The following is a 19949-nucleotide window of genomic DNA, read 5'->3' as shown; positions in this document are numbered from 1 at the left end:
TCCATATACAAAGAGAGCATGATGGAAGTTTTCTGTTAAATCAAAGTAACAAAGTTTGTGTTATTCTCAATCAGTTTGGCATGACAGAATGTAAAGGTGTGAGCACACCAATGGACACAGCATACTTAAAATTGGAAGGAGAAGAAGATCTTCTGCCAAACAATGAAAAATACAGACAAGCAGTGGGGGCACTCTTGTACATTGCCACCACTACACGTCCAGATATATGTGCTGCCATGTCAATTCTTTGCAGATGTGTAAGTAAACCTCGTCAAAGAGACTGGAATGCAATAAAAAGAGTAATGCAATACCTCAGTCAGACCAAAGACTTAAGTTTAAAAATATCTTCAAGTGGTGACCTAGATCTCACAGGATATGTGGACTCAGACTGGGCAGGTGACCCCAGTACTCGCAAATCTACAAGTGGCTACTTGTTCAAGTTAGGTAACAACCCAATATCCTGGTCTAGCAAAAAGCAAATCTCTGTGGCATTATCTTCTACAGAAGCAGAATACATCTCAGCAGCTCATGCTAGTCAAGAAGTAATTTGGTTACGCCAACTTCTAGATGACCTTGGTGAGCCCATGCATCAGCCAACAGTTCTATATGAGGACAACCAAGGGTGTATAAAGCTTGCAAACAGTGAAAAGATCAATGCCAGAACCAAGCACATTGATGTTAGACATCACTACCTGCGGGATCTACTGGAACAAAATGTAATTGAGCTTGTCTACTGTGAGACTGATAATATGATAGCAGATGCTATGACAAAGCCACTACCAAGACCCAAATTTGAGAAGCTCAGAACAAGAATGGGACTATTGTGAGAAGTATTTGTTGAGTGGGGGTGTTAGACTAGTGTGTGTACACTATCAGTTAGCAACAAAAACCTTCACATATACTGTGTTATACTGTTGTTTGTTTCTGCCAGTAGGTGTCAGTGTTCATATTGTTGTGTGTTCATAAAGTTTTATTAACATGTGCATTCTGGGTATAATCTCCATGAGGTGATGTTATATCCTGTCTTCTTCTGCATGTTGTGAGGAGAATAAAGTCTCAACCATGCTTGCAGCATCATACTGGTAAGAGTCCTGACTGTCACTGCAACTCCAGATTACCCAGTTACTCTGCTAACATCTTGTGATCTCATTTTGGCACTCATGTCAGTCCATTCCTGTCTCATGTCAAAATGTCGAAGCCCCAATTGCCTCCCTGCCCAGAGCCCCAACTGCCTACCCACTCACAAGCTCAATGCCCGCAGCCCGAATTGTCTTCCCACCCTCAGTCCCACCTATAGAATCGATTATCACCCAGCCCTGATTGCTGCCCTGCTGACTATACTGATTACAACTCCACCGGCAGCCTCATTGCCTACATCAGGGCTGTCCAACTGACCCCCCTTCTGTGCCCCCCACATGCTGTCTGTTTACCATATGTAAAATTTATAAGGCATCACTACAGAGATTAACTGGCCCCTGCATTGTCTAAACCTCAAATTCAGACTAATAACCTGTATTGTTCACACCTGTGATCCCCCTGCATTGTTCACACTTGTGACACCTCTATTGTTTATATGTTAAAGGCCTGTACTTTTCACACCTGAGACCTGTTCACACTTTATTCAAAATGCTAATGGGGCACCAGCACTGTGTCACTGTATCACCTGCTCTGTTCTGCCTTCTGCTGCTTGTGTGTGCCATTCTCTGCTTGCCCTACACTACCTGTATAATGTAAGCCTATTAGGGGTTTGTTCTTGGGGTTTGTTAGCATTTGGATATTGTTGTTAAGGGCCCCAAAGTTTTTTATGCATGTGTTGGGGAGTAGTTGTATTATCCACTGAGGAGGATGAAGCATATGGATTTAAGGGTATGTTTTTAACATAACTTAAATTTTTCACAAATGAGTGATGAGTGATTTCCCTGCAGTGAGCACCAACCATTTGGTTTTTTGGTATGGTACCACCGTTAATGTGGATATGATCTTAAATGTTCTTGTGGTAATATGGGTGTGGTTTACAGTGGGTGTGGTTTAAAAGGGGGAGTGACCAACACTGACTTCTATTATCGGCTCTCCTCCACATAGGCCAGTAACATTTTGTCCCTCGGTATCACAGAAGTTGGACAGCACTGGCCTACATGATTGCCTGTTATATTCCTTGCCCTGATCAGTTCAAACATCACCATCCTCCCTGCCTTTATTTACAGCAGATCGCTTAAAAATAAATAAATAATTATAATACAGTTTTATTAAAATGAAATGGTTTAAGCACATTTATACAAATCTATTACCAATTATTTATGTGTGCAATTTACTAACAGTGTGGCAGGTAAATACAATAATGTGCAGAAGAATTGCTGTGTTTCATCTCCAACTCCCTGCATCTAATTATATACGGATTCTGAATGGTTATTTATTTTTATCCTAATAGAGAACAATAGCTCAGTTTTGGTTTAGCTGTGCTGAATCTGAGTATCATGAAGTACAGGGAGTATCAGTGTAGAACGGATGTGTAGACTGGGAAGAGACACACACAGGCAAAAACTGGGGAGAGCTTTCTGTGCTATCACAGAGTTCAGCCTATCAGTCAGCACTATGACCATTTCGAGTGGGAGAAAGAAAAGACACTCCCACCCCTCATTTCAGTCTAACTTATGACCTGTAAAGATCTCTCTGCAATTCTGATACAATGACATTTTTAGGAGGTAAAATGCTTTCAAAACATTTTTTTTCTGCATCATTACATATTGTAAGGAAGGGGGAATATTATACTAGAGGATGAGTATTATACAAAATGTCTCCTTTAATAGACATTTAAATTAAATGTTATTTTAATTGCACGTTGTTTAACTAGACAATTTTCAGTAAACACTCCATTAGGTTGAATATTTAATTTTACTTAAATATTCCGTTGTGCTGGAAATTCCAGTTTGGTTGACATTTCATATAGCTAAACGTCCCATGTTACTAAATACTCCACATTTAGATGAACACTGCATGTCACTATACATTAAGTCTAACAGAACATTCTCTTTAGATGAACATTCCATTTCCCCCTACCAGTGGAAACTAAAAGCAACATGCTCAGTGGTATGGGACTGCTCATATATACTCAAGTAAGAAGTACATAAAGAATTCTATTAGTAAACTAGGCTGGGGGCAGCTGATCTTCCCCTGGAGTGCCAACATAAATATTGCTCTAACTACATAGGGCTATCCTCAGTATTGTCGGCACTTGGCCTCTATTAGCCACTTAATGCAATTCCCCCATCACCGGAGTATATAGAATACGGTCAACATTCCAGAGATCCCCTGGTAAAGATGCAGGGCTCTATCAAAACCCCAGGAAACATTGCACTCTTTCAAGCATGGGCATCTGCAAAAGTAACTAGCAGCAGTGATGTCACAACCTCTACTGCTACCCCCAAATACCATCCCCATAACTGGGCCTACTGGGTGTCATGGTCGGCACCCTAAATCCAGAACCAATGCTAAGCACCCTGTTCTCGGCTCTTGCTTCTGCCTTTCACAGCCGCCTTTCACCTCGGGAGGAGCCCTCGGCTAATCGGATGCCGCCAGGTCTTATTAAGAGAGGTGCCAAGCTAAGGGTTCTGGACAAGGGTTCTTGACGGGTTCTCAATGGTAAAGCAAAGTCTTTTGGGCAGAAGGTCACAGTACAAGGAGTAAACAGTTGGCGTAGTCAAATCAGGCCGTGTCGGGGCAGGCAGAGTACAAGCAGAATCAGACAGGCAGGGGTCAAACCAGGACATTAATCAGAAGGGATGCAGATACAGAATAGTTGATTGCTAGGCTGGGGTCAGGATACAGAAGTCAGGATACAGAAGTCAGAATGGTCAAACAGGCAGGAGTCACAACAGGTATCAGAAATCAGATAGGAATTTACTCAGAAAGGCACCAGGAACTCACTAAGAATGAACCTATCATGGGCAATGATCTGCAGATTGAAGTCCCTTTAAATACCCCATTGAATTTCGCGCCATTGGGCGCTGACGTCACATGCCAGTGCAAATTCGCCTATAAAGTCAGCAGTTGCACGCCCTAATGGAGCCGGCGCCTCAGGAGGAAGAAGAACAATGTGGCGGGCGTCCCCGCCGAGACCACTAGACCACCAGGGTGAGTTGTCACAAAGAAGATGCATCTACGATCAACAATACATAACTTGGTTGGTGCAGATCTTGTGGGACAGGTTGTTGAACTTTCAGAATGTGTTCAGGAAAAGATTGCTTTCATTTTTAACAACTTGCCACAATTTAATATGACTTGAATTATGAAACTAGAGGATCTGAAAGAGATTTTAAAGTATGACTTCCTGCCTTAGGTATCAACAGCAGGCTCTAATTCCTCAGCCTGTATTCCAAGTTTCTGGTCGCACTTTGAAGTCTTGTGATAGACTGTTGAAAGTCAATGATCGACTGGAAAGCTTGGATGAACAACTCAGCTCCCAAAAATGATGAGAAACAGCCAGAGGAGCTACATCCAATGACAAGTGCCAGTTAGAATACCATTCAAAATGCTGTCAAACTTTGGGCATCAGTGTCAGGAATCTGATGCAGTTTTTACAGCAATGGCTATTACTCCACCACAAAGCTCAACACGAACAGCCAATAATGTTGCCTCAAGCCAAGTACAGCTGAGAGAACTGGCTTTCTGAGAAATGTAAATGTTGGATCACTCTGGTATTTCTAAGTTGAGGAATGGGGTGGTCCTTCCTCAGTAGAAATACTGACACAATTCCTGTCATAGGTAGAAACATGCCAACACAGATATGGGATCTGTTTTCTGGAAATCCGTTATCCAGAAAGCTCTGAATTATGAAAAGACTCCGATTTACTCAAATCTAAATTTTAAAAATGATTTCCCTTTTCACTGGAATAATAAAACAATAGTTTGTACTTGATCTAAGATATAATTCATTTGGCATGGGGTCTAGACATATTGTCAGTTTCCCAGGAGCCCTCAGGTCATGGGACTTGTGCTCTGATAAACTTCAGTCACTCTTTACTGCTACACTGCAAGTTGGAGTGATATCACCCCCCTCCCTTCTCTCCCAGCAGCCCATAAGGAACCTATCAACAGAACAATGGGCAACTAACCAGATAGCAGCAACCTGACACCTCTGTTGAAGGATTTGTTTGCATTGCTAAAGCCCCTCCTAGTGGTAGACATGAGTATAGCACCACTACCAAGGTTGTGGTTACTTGCAATGGGAAGGATAGAAACAATAGCTGTCGTAAAGCAGTTCCCTCTCTGCTTTGGCTCCTTCTCAAACCTCAGAATCAGGCACAAAGCACTGAGATGGCTGCCTCCCCACCAATATTACAGCTAAAGAAAATACATCTGTTGGTTCAAGAATAACATTTGAAACGGTAGAGTGAATTATTTGCAATGTAAACAGCGTCATTTTGAAATATAAAGTAAACCATAAACATCATGACAAAATCCCTTTAAAGTATGAAGATCCATTATCTGGAAGACCATCAGCTCCCAAGCATTCTACATAACAGGTCACATACCTGTATCATTTTAACTGAATGCCCCATTAAATATCAGGTCTATTTTACCACTCCATCAACCTCAACAATTCACTTTGCTTAGTATATTCTATGTTATGAATATTCAATTGAACTGGGTATTCCATTTACACACATGTACTGTGCAACTAAACAATCCATTCCATTCATTCACCGTTACCTGAACATTCTATTTCACTGAACATTCCTTCATGGTTTCATTCATTTTACAAAGAACTATGACAAGTAAATAAACATAGTGATCAAGTACACTCTTTGGAGGTTCCATGAAACTAGCTGGATGAAGGAAGACTTGCAGAATAAAATAATGAAGGCGAGTTCTGCAGATAAAGTCATAAATATAATTATACTAAGTAAGAAAACAAACAGACATTTTCTTATAAAGTTAAAGGATAGCATCATAAATAAATTGTAAAGCACATAATTACCAGCACATTTAAGTGCATCAAAGAGCCAATATTATTTCCTAGAGCAGAAAGAAATGTGATTGTTACTGTGAGCTGTATCCTGTCTCATCCTATCTTATCCATTATGGGAATAAGAGCAGTAAACAGCAAGCTTTAGAAAAAGTCATGTTTAGACAGGATGACCATGCTGTTCATTGTCAAAGAGCTCTTACTAGCATCTAGCGAATAAGATGGAAGACCTAAACCGTGAACAGATAAATGTAAAAAAAAATTATATAAAATGCCAACCAATTTTGAGCCTTAAGTTATCGTTATAAAGTGGGGAAATAATGCTCTCTCTTAATTACTGTAAGAAATATTTAGCATAATTACTGCTTCATTCCTATCAGTCACAACAAGCTGTGTACTGTAACGATGTTTAATCAAGATATGTTTTACTAACATCTTGCATGAGCATCACACATCAGGTGCCATAAACATTGCCATTGTATCCTGTCTGCACAAAGATTGTGTCCCGGGAACAATCAAAACATCTGACATGGAAACAGATTGGAAGTGAATTAGTAAATTTGTTTTTCATTAAAAACTAAATTAAGATAGAGCAGTGCTTAGAAGTGCAAAACCATAATTAGAAATGAGAATATGTGCACAGTGTTCTGCCAAAAATATATGTATTAAAAAAAGGAGAGAGACTGTGTGAGTGGTAGGGAAAAGAAGCATTTCTGACTACAAAGAGAGACATATTCGTTGAGTGATTACAGGCTTTGCTCATTTCTACTAGACATTTCAGCATGTTATTTATTCACTTTACCATTTTACATCGTATATGTTAAGAACATTTTTGGGTTTGATGCCTGTCATGAATGACAGCAACGTACAATACGTTCACAGTGCAGAATTCATCAGTTTTACTAAAATAAGGACCATTGCTCAGTATTGTTAATCTTTGCTTTCATAAAGTTCATACCTGTCCAAATGCAATAATCACTGTATCAATGTTTTAAGTATGACAGTTACTGTATATATCATTTCATAAATAAATGAAAAAAAACAATGTATAGCCTTCATTTTGTCCACCAATATCTGAGATTATAAACCCAAAAAGGAGCTCTGAGAGTTTGTAGTCAACAACGGTAAAACCGCATTTAAATATAAATGAATTAAATATATTTTCATCAGCCAAATCTACAGGGAAAAGAAAGAATAAGAGGTAGCCTTTTAAATGAGCCCATGGTATGGTTGCTACACATTTGTTACAATTGATTGTAGATTTATAAAGCATAACAGCATAAACAGTTGTTAGTGATCACCCTAGTTCCAACCTAGTTTTATTTCTGGATGGGTCCTCAGTAATCTGTGACATGAAATTTGTCTTGCAGCAAAATAAAAAAAAAACGTGCTTCTGTTCCATGTTAGGGCAGTGCTGCTTCAGTGAATATCTAGGTAATAAAACCTCCATGACTGAGTCTTGCACTATCTTTGCTGCATCTTCCTCATCATTTACAAAGTTGAGGGGTGTATGTAACGTTAACCTAGAATTAATATGCCTGTTGCCTTACAATCTGTGAAATGTTTGCTATTGCTTCACCTCAGTCCCCAATTCCCACTATGACATCTTCTTTCTAACAATACTGGGTTTAACTGATCATCCATAGCAATTAACTCAAGTTCTTATGTTTTCCTAGATATGCTGTTGTCTTGCACTCTGCAAGAGGTTCAACTCATATGATTTCCATATGGCCTATATGGCTTTAATTATTCCCACTATGACTTCTTTCTATAATGGGTTTTACATTGTGCTTAACAGTAATATCAATTACATCATATTGCTCAGCTACTGACATAAGCATTTAAAATCTTAGGACCCCTGTGTCCAATTGCATGTCTCTACAAGCAATATGTATGTATTTATGTAAGTATAACTTTATTTACATAGAGCTACAAGGATACACAGTGTTGTACAATCTTACAGTCTCAACAAGTACAGATAGGGAAGACAATATTTTTAATAAATATAAATATATACAGAGATTACGGGTTTTATATACTGTATTTACCTGTGAGTTTCATTGTGGCTTCAAAAACCATGAAAATGAGACTGTTGATTAATAGGCCTTGACGTGTCATGTGACTGGATACACAGTAGAAAGAAAGGCCCTGTCCTGTAGAGTTTACAATCTAATTGAGCACATAACATACTAGCAAAGGGCAAAGTACACAAAGATTTGGCTATAGGATCTTTAATTCCAAGACTGCGCAGGTAATATTCTCTAAGAGCTTTGTTCCACTACTGTTCCATTTCTACTACAGAAAAACAAGTTTCCTGTTGAGAAACCTACTTTCTATTGATTCTTATTTTGTTCACCTAAGATGCTTTCAAAAGTCAAATAATTTACCCAAAGATTGCCAGAGTTCCCCTTTCTTTGCCGACTCCAAAAACTCGTTCTCCTCCGAGTACACCAGACCTTCCTTCAATTAAAGCTGAGTCAGAGCTAAAAATAGCTTAAGGAGAATAAGCAGTACAGCAAATAGTAGTATATAGTGTAATATATTTATACTTCTTTTTTGGTCTTATTCAATCTGCTTTCCAAACCTTCAGTTGTACAGAGTTCACATACACAACACGTTCATGTGGCTCGCATACGTGGTAGTATTAAATCTCCAACTGTGGTTTAATGGGTACTCACAAGTGTTTATTAATAATCTGTGTCCAAGGTTTTAAGCATCGTATATCAGCCAGTCCAATATCCACCCGCAATTGCAGCGATCATGCCCTGACCAGCGTTGCTTCTCAGCCGCGTGCTTCTCTCGTAAACCATGCTAAACCAAGAGGCCTACTTTCTATTTATTCTTATTTTGTTATACTGTAATTCACCTAATATATGCTATAATTCTAAGGCTCTAATATCTAATTTACTATTACTAGATATACACCTTTAAAGGGTGCCTATCATCTCTTAAGTAACTTTGTTTTTGTAATCCCATTTAAATTTGTACACATTTACATAGTGTGGAGAGGCACCTTTATTTATAAATTTACATCTGTAAGGGGCCAATTCATTAACTTCGAGTGAAGGATTCAAAGTAAAAAAACTTCGAATTTCTAAGTGTTTTTTTGGCTACTTCGACCATCGAATGGGCTACTTCGACCTCGAATCGAATGATTCGAACTAAAAATCGCTCGACTATTCGACCATTCGATAGTCAAAGTACTGTCTCTTTAAGAAAAAACTTCGACCCCCTAGTTCGCCACCTAAAAGCTACCGAACCCAATGTTAGCCTATGGGTAAGGTCCCCATAGGCTTGGCTACGTTTTTTTGGTCGAAGGATAATCCTTTGATCGTTGGATTAAAATCCTACAAATCGTTCGATTTGAAGGATTTCATCATTCGATCGAACGATTATTCCTTCGATCGTTCGATCTCAGTATTTGCGCAAAATCCTTCTACTTCGATTTTCGAAGTCGAAGGATTTTCATTCCCAGTCGAATATCGAGGGTTAATTAATCCTCGATATTCGACCCTTGATGAATTTGCCCCTAAGTGTCAAGGTTTTGAAGAAGAAGGTTCAGTTCTGCCCTGCAGTCCTTTCCCTTTGTGGTCTGCCACTCTTCTCCTGGTCCATATGCCCACACATCGCCCATTGGATGGTGCCCTATTTTGTCAAGCCATATAGATGTAGAAGACTCATATTGCAATTATATATATATTGAAAAAACAATTAAAATAATGCTTAGGATAGCCTTGTTAATGGGCTTAGAATGGGTATTGTTGTTTTGGTTTTGGCTTTGCCTCGATTAAACACTAATATTTTGCCCATGTCCAAATCTTGGACTTATTCTCAGCAGTGCTGGATTCAGATTAGACCAGATCCTAAGCCAAATGCTGGATTCAGTGCACCTCTAGGAGGCTTAACAATTTGGAAAAGCTCTTTTGTGCGGTGAATGAAATTAACTTACAATTCTGCTATTTGATCACTGAATCACACTCTGCGTATACTGTATTTGGAAGGAAAGTAAATCAAAGGTTAGTTTCCAGAAGTACAATATGATATATTCATGATATAAATAGTCATGAATTTGATACATAAATGATACTTTACTTGATGAGTCTCATCTCAGAACTGACCATTGTGTATTGTTTTTAAAGGGATACTGTCATGGGAAAAAAATTTTTTTTCAAAATGAATCAGTTAATAGTGCTGCTCCAGCAGAATTCTGCACTGAAGTCTCATCTCAGAACTGACCATTGTGTATTGTTTTTAAAGGGATACTGTCATGGGAAAAATTTTTTTTTTTCAAAATGAATCAGTTAATAGTGCTGCTCCAGCAGAATTCTGCACTGAAATCCATTTCTCAAAAGAGCAAACAGATTTTTTTATATTCAATTTTGAAATCGGACATAGGGCTAGACATATTGTCAATTTCCCAGCTGCCCCAAGTCATGTGACTTGTGCTCTGATAAACTTCAATCACTCTTTACTGCTGTACTGCAAGTTGGAGTGATATCACCCCCCTCCCCCCCCAGCAGCCAAACAAAAGAACAATGGGAAGGTAACCAGATAGCAGCTCTCTAACACAAGATAACAGCTGCCTGGTAGATCTAAGAACAACACTCAATAGTAAAAACCCATGTCTCACTGAGACACATTCAGTTACATTGAGAAGGAAAAACAGCAGCCTGCCAGAAAGCATTTCTCTCCTAAAGTGCAGTCACATGACCAGGGGCAGCTGGGAAATTGACAAAATGTCTAGCCCTATGTCAGATTTCAAAATTGAATATAAAAAAATCTGTTTGCTCTTTTGAGAAATGGATTTCAGTGCAGAATTCTGCTGGAGCAGCACTATTAACTGATTCATTTTGAAAAAATTTTTTTTTCCCATGACAGTATCCCTTTAAGAAAGGGTAAACTAGACTTTTACTATGGCCCCAAGCCACAATGGAGTTGATTGGACAGAATTTGGTAAAATAACAAATTACATTATTATTACTACATGATTAAGGCCACCAGTACCCCTATATTTACCTCAGTCTTTGTTATAGAAAGACATATATATAAATTCTAAAAAGTAGCACTTAAAATTGAATACACTATTCTAGGATTTATCATTTATACACACACAGAAAACCTCTCACCTCAGTGCAACTCTTCTTACTTTGTTGTACAGTATGGAAATCCCTAATGGCTAACCTGATGTTTATTCTTTTTATTTGTCAGGTGTGTTTTCGTAGACCTTTTTTTAAACCTTCCTAGCAGTAAATCTGTAAAACTTGCACTTTTAGGTTGATTGATAACATGTGACTGAAGCAGCATGTGTTACCAAGGAAACAGTTTTTGTCTCCAGTGTGGTTTGAGGATAGAAAATAGAGAGTGTTGTGCATACTTAAAATGTTACTTCCCAAGCCACTGGAACTCAGTCACCATGAGAAAGTCGTTAACCAATGAAGGCTTCTCTGCGCAATGACTAGTGCATATGGCATGAACCAGAAAATAATATGAATAAGTTTAAAAATAGCATATAATTATACTAGCCTGATCATATATCATGAGCAGAGTGGTAAGTGTGCAGAGCAGTTTGCCTAATACCCTGCATTATTATTTCTGCACAGCACTATCCTTATTGCTGACAGAACCTTTCCAAATTTTAGACTTGCCTACCCTCTCCTTGTAATTATATAATTTTTTCATGCTATTTGTGTATTAGAGGGAAGCTAATGCACCCTGGCAATTACAGGTCTGTAAGTTTGACGTTCGTAGTGAGCAAGTTATTGGAAAGTTTGTTAAGGCATTACATTCTAGATTATGTAATGGGAATGGCATTAAAATTAAATTATAAATAGTAATCAGCATAGCAAACTGATTTAACTACTTTGCAGGATTACTATGTACATGTATAAGTAAGGCGGGATTTGGGCAGTGGGGTTGCAGCAGATGTGCTCTATTTGGTTATTTGCCAAAACTTTTTATACAGTGCCGCTTAAATAAATGACTGCTTTCTACACTAAGACCTGTTTGTCTTGATAATATTGTTTGTACATATAGAACTGCATAAAAGATAGTGTACAGAGGGTGGTTGCACAATGGTACAGTGTCTAATTTGAGTCAGACTCTTAGAGGGCTGTCACAGGGTTTTGTACTCCGTCCATTTTAATTAATTTGTTAATTAATGACTCAGGTGGGCAATGAAAGCTGTGTCATGAAGATTTTCATTCATCCAGGTCATGTTATATCTGATATAAGTAATTCTAAAACAACTGGACTTGCAGAGTAATCATCGAATTTTCCATGATTACTCAGCAAGTCCAGTTGTTTTAGAATTACTTATATCAGTTGTTCCAGACTGATTCAAGGAGAGAATTCCACATCTTCACAGATCTCACTGTAAAAAACCCCTTCCGAATATTTAGGCAGAACCTCTTTTCTTCTAATCGGAATGGATGACCTTGTGTCAGCTGGAAAGACCTACTGGTAAATAAAGCATTAGAGAGATTATTATATGATCCCCTTATATATTTATACATAGTTATCATATCACCCCTTAAGCGCCTCTTCTCCAGCGTGAACATCCCCAATTTGGCCAGTCTTTCCTCATAGCTAAGATTTTCCATACCTTTTACCAGCTTAGTTGCCCTTCTCTGTACCCTCTCTAATACAATAATGTCCTGTTTGAGTGATGGAGACCAAAACTGAACGGCATATTCTAGATGGGGCCTTACAAGTGTTATACAGTGGAAGAATGACCCCCCTCCTCCCGTGACTCTATGCCCTTTTTAATACAGCTCAAGACCTTATTTGCCCTTGATGCTGCTGACTGGCATTGCTTGCTACAGCCAATTTTATCATCTACAAGGACTCCAAGGTCCTTTACCATTGGCACCATACCAGATGAAAGTGAATCTGAGAAAATCAGAAATAGGGGCTGGTCTAAAACTGAACTAAGCTCTCTTAGAACCTGGGGTGTATGCCATCAGGACCTGTAGCCTTGTTTACATAAATTTTTAGTAAAGCTTTATGAATCATATCCTGAGTCAGCCACTGACTAGATTGAGCTGAGCCATTAGTGCAGCTGTAAAGTGAGCCTGGGAACTCAGAGTCCTCTATTGTATACACTGAAAAAAAGAACTGCTTTAACACATTTGCCTTTTCTGTATCTGTTACAACCATGCTAGTACCATTATGTAATGGAGCAACACTCTCAACCTGCATCTTTTTACTATTAATATATTTTAAAAAAAAAATTAGGGTTAGTTTTCACCTCCATCGCAATTAACTCTTCATTTCCTTTCTTTGCCTTCCGGATTGCTGATTTACAACATTTATTACAGTGTTTCTATTCATTAAATGCAGCTTCTGTCCGTACAGATTTGTAGTTTTTAAATGCCCTTCTCTTCTTTCCTAGAAATAAAGAAAGTTCAAAGAAAAGCGGCAAAGCTGGTAAACCGTATGAAAGGTCTGAGTTATAAAGAAAGACTGACCAAGTTGAGATTGTTTATATTAGAGAATGAGATGCGTTTCTTAAAGGGGCTTATGATAATTATGTATAAATATATTATTGCAGTATGTAGTAAATTGTCTGTCCTTTCAGCAGACACAAGGGCATCTACGGAGATTAGAAAAAAAAGTTAGGATTTAAAATCCAAAAAATGTTTCTTATCTCTTAAGTGTTTGTACTGACATATGCACCATATAGCTTAAGAAAAGGTTGGATGGCTTTTTAGCAAGTAAGGATGTACAGAGTTACTGAAATTAGCTCTTAGCACACAGTTTATCCAGGGACTGGTCAAATTGCTATCTTGGGGAGGCAAATTGGAGATGTTACATATTGATTTATTTAACCTCCTCTGGATTAATTAGCAGTAAGGAAGAGTTAATTAAGCCAAAAATTTGCAAACAATTAAAATGCCATTAAAAGTGCAAACAATTAAAATGCAGTTAAAAGTGCAAACACATCTTAGTACACACACACCTCACCAAGAAGTGGCAGCATGGAAATACTTTAAAAGGAAATTGTTATATTTGCCACCGATAGGGAGACATGAGGTGCCAATCCATTTCTTTATTAGAAAATATGGCTGATGACAGGAAATTGTCAACTTTCCAGTATCTAAGATGGCTGTTGTGTAATCAGGATGTCAATCAACTGGAGGTGCTGAAAGAGAATCAGAGAGAGAAAACAGAGCCTCACAGTCTGAGAGTAGTACAGTAATCACATATCCAGCAAAACTAATTTGCTCAGCAATATTCATGTAATTGTAACAGTAATGGTGCTAGTACAGTGGTTAAGGTACATAGTTTAAATTAAAAGCCAGGTATTGGGCATATGAAGAAAAATGTAACTACAATATGGTTAAAATGTATTAATTTACTGTAATAAAAAACACGACACTATGGGGGTTATTTATCAAAGTCCAAATTTATCTCAATATTTTCTGCTACAAACTCCCATCAAATCCGCTCATGTTTTTTACCCTTATTTATTATTACATTTTCCCGAAAATTTGCTTTGCGGGAAAAAATCAGATTTTCATGTTTTTTTCAGATTTTTCATCCGATTTTCACTATTTTTTCAGATTTTTCATCCAAAAACTAAGGGGTATTGCACGAAACCCAGCGCCCAGTCCAGTAAGTACCTGCACTCTTACTCCAATATTCGTTTCTGCGTGCTCGGTCAATTTTGGTTATACAATAATTATAGAGGGACCCGCACACCAAATTCTTGCATCATGAAATTTTTATTGATTCATCACTCAAAACGTTGGATGCATGAGTGATGAATCAATGAAAATTTTGTGACACAAGAATTTGAAGTGTGGGTCCCTCTATAAGCTATATATATATATATATATATATATATATATATATATATATATATATATATATATATATATATATATATATATATATATATATATATATATGTATGTATGTATGTATGTATATATATATATATATATATATATATATATATATAAAATAATTGACTACATTTGCTTTGAAGAACAAATAAACAAAATACTATTTAAGCCTATTAAGGAAAATCCTTAAGTTGCCAGTCTGAAAACAATGTAGTTTCCTCATTATGTACACCACCCCCACCCACCCCCAGAAATGCTGTGTAAAATGCTTAGAGGATATCACTGCAAAATATTTTAAGAATATAATTACTGACTATGTTATTAATAATGAAAAAAAATCTGAGGCTGGGAAAAAATAGACTGGTAATGATTAGAGTTACTTGAGAAATCATTCTGCTTCCCCTAGAGCTAAAAGCACAAATTAGGATGTGGCATTTAGCAAGATGTGTATGCTGATCATTGAAGTGTATTCAGTCTACATCACACAAGAGTATAATTGATAGTGTTTGGGCATTCTGAGGGAAAAGTAGAACTGGGAAACATTGTATTAGGACATGACCTCTGTTTTGTATAAAGCTTCTGTACAGTTCCAAACAAGCAACTTGCAAACAGACAAATATTCTATCATAGTCCCATGCATATTAAGATGTATATCATTGCAGATGGGAAGCTCAGTTATGTAACAGCTCTGCTCAAGCTGAATAAATATCCTCCCTAGAAGTTGTAGAAGTAAAAAAAAGTAATACTATTAAATCTATTAATATTGAAGTTATTAAATGATTGCAAGTCATTCAATATGAACAGTAGCTCATGTAGAAATCAAGAACAAAGATGATAGAACATGACACTAATACAGATTTGCTGTGTTGTAGAAGAAGTTCAGGGTTAAAGGCTATTCTGTTATTAGAATGTAGAATGTTTGCACAGAACAAGGAATACATCTGTTGTCTCATGTCACAAGTATAGTGCAAGGCCAAGAAAGACACATATAGTTTAGAAACTACAGCATAGATATCATTCTGGACACTGTGCTGACACAGTCGAACAATTTTTAGTTCGAATCGTTTGATTCGAAGTCAAAGTCGAAGGTCGAAGTAGCCTATTTGATGGTCAAAGTAGCCCAAAAAAAGTTCGAAATTTGAAGTAATTTTTCTTCTATTCCTTCACTCGAGCTAAGTAAATGTGCCCCTTAGGGTCAAAACAAAAACCAACCAAGTTCTATATTTCATACACCTTAAATCATTTGGCAGTAGTTCCCAAATTCAATTACTAAATAAAAATGTTGCATTTCCTACATTATTATATCTGACATTTATGCTTTGCACATTGCATTCTGCACTTCCTGCCACAGGTCCCTGCGCTCCTTTTTGAGACCTACTGCTTGCCTTTCGAATAGATTGCTGCCTGTGTTCGGTAGCTCTCTTTCCAAGAGGGAAGGGTGTGAGGAGGTATGCCGGTGTCCCCCTACCAGCCCTCAAACTTGTGCGTCATTATGACAGGTGGTAAGGACAGGGTTCAGCTGTACCTCATGAAGCTTCTCTCTGCTTCTTGTGCTGGATTTTCAGTCTGGTTCGAGGAGTAGATGTGGATTACAAAGATTCACACTCTTGCATGCTGTACCACTCTAGCACTTGTGCTGTGGGGTAAAGAACATGACCTCTTTATTTCACATTTCACACATGCCTATACTAGAGGAACTCATGTCTCCTTTTCCACTAACTTACATAGCCACTAACCCTGAAACAGTCTGTCCAGAATGGAAAATGCATCTGCAACATTCACATCTCAAACTCACAAGCTATTGCCCTTTGGTCATTTTGTAAACAGAATGTCTCGATGCAGTATCTTAAAGTAGCCTATCTGGCATAAAATGTGTATTCGAGTATCTCGAATAAAAAAAGCTTCATCCATGACCAAAGCCTTACATAACTCTTGCAGTAATTGCCGGGGCTGTGTTTTCTATATTGAAGTAAGAATTCCCCTGCCTATGGCAGCAGCATTGGGGAGTTGCCATTGTGTGCCTATATTTAACATATATATATTGTGGTAGAATGATCAAGGAAAGGTGTCAAGGTGAAATTTGCCTTTAATTTCTTCCCAATTGGAGATGTAAGCTGCAAATAAAATGTTACTAATCAGGGAAAGGTTTCTCTGTGTGATAGATTTTACTGTCTGGCCCTGGAAGCTATAGTGTTCTGGAAGGAACAGGCAAGTCAGACAATCCATTCCAGTTGTCAAGTTCTCATATAGCAGCTCACGTTCCACAGGAAGGCTGTCCTTTGGAAGGTATTTATTTGTAGTGAGTGTTAAGAAAGTTTCTCTGAGCAGCGCACATAACAGGAGAGGTTACCTGTCTGTGTTAGGAACTCCCAGAGGGGCTGGGGGTGTTGCCTGTCACTGCAAGGAGCAGAGGGAGACATGACCAGGTGACTGAGAGTCAAAAGTGATTGAGGAAATCCAGAAGGTGTGCTAATTTGCATACGGCGTGCAGTTAAAGTACAATGGACGGATATGTTGCAGCAAATACATTACACTAGACAAGGCCAGGGAACCTTAATAATATAAAATAGAGTTGTTATTTTGCCCTACACATGTGCCCACTGTATCGTTTATGTGCCACATGTAAGGAAATGTAGGGGTGAAGCCGGGTACCCTAAAAAAAATGGACGCACTTTTGCAGGCTATCACCCTGAAAAAAGGAAAAGACGCCAGCGTTTTTTGGGACTTAGAAAAATTTTCAACAAGTCTGGCAATAGAGGTAACGATCAGTAAAATCAAAAACATTGTGAATTTGCGTAGTAACGCTCTTTCACCAGAGCAAAAATTCACATGACTTTAAAGTGCTAATTCTATTTCCTTCGCTAGCGAAAGTTACCGTTAGCAAATCGGCGAAGTGCTGAAATGATGTCACGCTGGCGAATTTTCCCCAGCGTTAGCCACTTCGGCCTTTAGCAAGTTTCCCCCCTAGAGTGGTGAAAAGTTTGAATGCATGATGCTGAAAGGCTTATGAATTGTGTTCCTGTAACCTTTATGTTGGGAAAAGTTTGATGAATAAACCTTATCTCCTGATGTTACACTTACCTGCCTACCATCGCTAAAGTCCCCCAAAATGTACAGGCAGCCAGCTTGTCATAAAATATAAAGAAACAGCATTTTTTAAAGCTCTCTGCCCTCCACTGAATACTTAATCCGTTGCTGGAGCTGAAGGGCGGGAGAGTAAGGGGGTACCCATAGTTGAGTAGAAAAGGTGAGGGTGCTGTTAATTACTCATAATTACATATATATAGCAAAAACTTTTTCTAGCGGCTATTCTATATAAAGCAATATTAAAATCTTATTAAATGTTAAGTATGCATTTAAAGGTCTAAATTGTCCCTTAATTGTGTTTATGCAAAATAGGATCCTTGAAGAGCAGTGAAAATAATATATTGGCTGATGTATTTCTGTGTAACTCAAGAAATGGGATTTGTCACTACATTACGGGGGTTATTTATCAAAGTCCAATTTTATCTCAATATTTTCTGCTACAAACCTCGATCAAATCCGCTCTGGTTTTTTACGCATATTTATTATTACATTTTTCCGAAAATTTGCTTTGCGGGAAAAAATCCGGAATTTTTATCCAAAAACTCAGAAAACGTAGGGGTATTGCACGAAACACACACATCAAAAAATCATCTCCCATTGACTTATATATATATATATATATATGCAACCTCGACAGGTCTGAGATGACGATTTTTCAGATTTTGACTTTTCCATCCTCTGGGTTTAATTAATTCCGAAAAATGTGTGATTTTTTAAAAGTCCGATTATATAAAAAGCAACACAAATTTTTTGTGATTTTTGCATTCAGAGTTTAACCCCCTACGTCAATGACATTTTTGGAAGGCTTGCAACTCTAGGTACAGCTGTCACATGGGAGCCAAGAAAATTCTTTATTTATTCTGAAAGACCTACATTTTGTATAGGTTATATGCATATATTAATGTATTAAGCCCACTCTTACAAAACATTACAGATTTATTAATGTAACTTGTCTGTATCTACAAAACAATGGGAAGGGTGCATCGGTATAGCTACAGGACAAATACAAGCAGAATGTTACAATAGTGCCTGTATCTATAAGTATGCCCTCTGACAATTATATTATTGACCTTTAATCTACTCCTGGCCTGTATCAGTATTTGCATTATATGGATTAGGTGCCACATGCAACATACCTACCTGCTTGTATCCATCCAAGAAATGTAGCAGACAGCACCATCCAGGAATATAATTAAAAAACCTTTATTAGTTACTTTATGGCTTCACAGATACAGTGGGGAATAGGACACCTGCCCTGTTGCACCACCTCGTAATTTCAGAAGACAGTAGTGGGGCTCATTTATTAACACTACCCATGGGCAGTTACTAGTGATGGGCGAATTTATTCGCCAGGCGCGAATTCGCTGCGAATTTGCGCGATTCGCGCCGAGCGAATAAATTCGCAAAACGCCCGCGAAAATTCGCGGTAAAAATTCGCCGGCGTCAAAAATGGGCGCCGGCGTCAAAAACAGGCGCCGGCATCAAAAACGAGATACAGGCGCCGTTTCGTGAATTTTTCACGCAAATGGGCGCAAATTCGCCCATCACTAGCAGTTACATATAGCAACCAATCAGTCATTAGGTTTTTAAAGCCTGCTGCAAGTAGAACAATGAATGCAACAATCTGATTGGTTGCCATGGGTTATTGCCCATGGGCAAATTTGCTCAGTGTTGATAAATGAACTATGTAGAACTATGTGATGTAGAAATACATGTATGGAGACTGTTATCCAGAATGCTCGGGACCTAGGGCTTTCCGGATAAGGGATCTTTCTGTAATTTGGATCACCATACCTTAAGTCTGCTAAAATATCCTTTATACATTAATTAATCCAATAAGATTATTTTGCCTCCAGAAAAGATCAATTGGTCTTAGTTGGGATCAAGTTTAAGGTACTGTTTTATTATTACAGAGAAAAAGGTAATTGTGTTTAAAAAATGTTATAGGGAGCTTTTTGGATAATGGGTTTCTGGATAATGGATCCCATACCTGTAATAATCTTGCATAATAAATGCATGATCAGAGTACAAAGATTTCAATGTCATGAGTA

Source organism: Xenopus laevis, chromosome 5L (assembly GCF_017654675.1).
Source record: "Xenopus laevis strain J_2021 chromosome 5L, Xenopus_laevis_v10.1, whole genome shotgun sequence".
Lineage (NCBI taxonomy): Eukaryota > Metazoa > Chordata > Amphibia > Anura > Pipidae > Xenopus > Xenopus laevis.
The sequence above is the reverse complement of the archived record's forward strand: the minus strand, read 5'-3'. Positions refer to the sequence as shown.